This window comes from Rhincodon typus, unplaced genomic scaffold (genome assembly GCF_021869965.1).
Source record: "Rhincodon typus isolate 14 unplaced genomic scaffold, sRhiTyp1.1 hic_rhity00007814, whole genome shotgun sequence".
In the NCBI taxonomy this organism is placed as follows: domain Eukaryota; kingdom Metazoa; phylum Chordata; class Chondrichthyes; order Orectolobiformes; family Rhincodontidae; genus Rhincodon; species Rhincodon typus.
In genome coordinates, this window is record NW_025973452.1 from 5,231 (window position 1) to 7,320 (window position 2,090).

The following is a 2,090-nucleotide window of genomic DNA, read 5'->3' on the forward strand; positions in this document are numbered from 1 at the left end:
AGCAGCTCTTTATTGTAATCTGATAAAATTTCTGACCAAAGTTGAATGTAACATTCGCACGGTTGAAAGACATAAATCTAATTCCTTTTTGATTGTTGCAATGTCCTGTGCGAGTTTGCAGCAAATTGAATAAATTGAAACAAGTTAAACAGCTTTTTCCCGCAATTTAACTGAGTGGAGTCAGCCATATGAGAAAAGTCTCCGAACTGAATAAAAATTACCTTCTGTTATCACTCCGCACACATTTCTTCACATTTTGAATATCCGTTGAGACATTTCCCAATCCTCAGAAACTGGCAGTTTCACATAAACTTTGCTTTACCTCCTTACCGTCTTGCACCACGACAAACTAAAACTGCTCCAGGTGAGGCTTGAACTCATAGCCTCGGCATTGCACATGTCTCTATACTGTTATATAAGTACCACGTGCTAACCGATTGCGCCACTGGAGCAAGGGGCAAGCAAAGGCCATAATATTTCCAATTAACCCTTAACGGTTGGCAAATCGGCTGTGAACTGGGATCATATGATCGTTTTCCCCAGTTGTTCATAACTTTTTTGAGGAAATTGCTAAACTACAGAGTGCTAAAATGGATTGATTTTTGGAATATACATTTTCAGCATTTTCCTCCACTGTTCCCGGAGCCTTTGATGTTTTCAGTCTGTAGAAATCTGTCAATCACATTCTTGAACAGACGCAATGACTGACCTCCACAGTTTCTGGGGCACCGAATTCCAAAGGTTCACTTCACTCTGAGTTGTCTCACCACAGTCTGCTGTTTGGGAAGAGTTCCTGTTGTGGGGAATTAACTTCACCATGTATCTGGTGTATCCCGCCATGAACTCTGACACTGCACTCATTTCCCTTTTTACAGTTGGTTACGTGTTGCCCTGATCATGTCGTGGTTCCGTTCCAAGGTTCAGGAAAAGAACACGGAGGAATGCAGAGCAAGATAAACTTTATCGGTAAAGAGCAGTTCTTGCGGCTATCTGCCTTGTTTCATTTGTCTGCGAGTTTTGCATCATCCAGAATTTTGAAACTGTGCACTCTGTATGCAAGCACACGGGTCATTAATATCTGTCTCGAAGAGAGGTTGGTGCCAATACTGACTCCTGGGAACAGTACTGTGCACTCCCCTCGAGTCTGGAAAACAATTCCTCACAGAAAATTTTACATCCCCGCTGTCACAAGGCTTTCGCGGCATCGCGCAAATTTTTCACAGAATTGGATTCAGCGACACTTCACCAAATTCCTTTGAAATGTTCACATAGACAACAGGATTCACACTACACCCATTGTCAACAACCTTCACCATTACTTCATTCAAGGACACGTTCCAAGACTTTCATGACGACTGAATGCACAAGAATGTAACACAAAGGTAAATTGAATTTCACGGTAAGAATTGTTTAGTAGGAAGAGGCCAGAACTGGATTTAAAATATCGGAAGATTATGTGCGGAACCGCAGCCAGAACTCCAGCCCGACAAGTGAGAAACCTACCACCTGAATCTCCAATATTCACACGGCCACGTGTTCCATGTATCCAGTTGGAAACCTGTGTGAAGGAGCGTACAGTCTGATCGAGCATATGTGAGAATACTCCACTGTCTGATCTAAAGCTGCAATAGGAACTGCCCATTGCAGCTGTGAGAGGAATGGGGTAAAAATGATGAACTTGATATTCAGTGGGGTCGATTCACCATTGTCTTTATCATGATAGCAACGTTTGAGAGGCATTTAGACAGACTCATGAGCAGGCAGGAAATGGAGGAATACGTAACCAAGGGCAGGCAAATGGGATTAGTTCAGAATGGCGGTCGACAGAAATTTATGCAGCACTGTCAGATGTTCCCTGCAATTGCCTGAAATGACACTGAAAGATGCCAACATAGGAAAGGAAGAGGCCATTCAAACCGTCTGCTGACTGGTCTTTCTATAATATCATTGCTGATCTAAAACTTCAATGAATTTTCCGACCCCATTCTCGCAACCCTCATTCGGAATCTCAAATGTATAAGTCTCTAAATATTTTCAAGGTGACAAGTCAAATGTATAACTGGAATGTTAAGTTGGATTTCTCCGTCCAG

At 42.4% G+C, this 2,090-nt stretch overlaps 1 non-coding gene across 1 annotated transcript; it reads right to left on the minus strand.

Annotated features, from left to right (window-relative positions):
- Positions 1 to 356: 356 nt before the first annotated feature.
- Positions 357 to 452, minus strand: trnai-uau. The gene is made up of 2 exons: positions 415 to 452; positions 357 to 392 (listed from the first exon to the last, which is right to left on the minus strand). It is a non-coding gene; the product is annotated as a tRNA-Ile (tRNA).
- Positions 453 to 2,090: the final 1,638 nt, after the last annotated feature.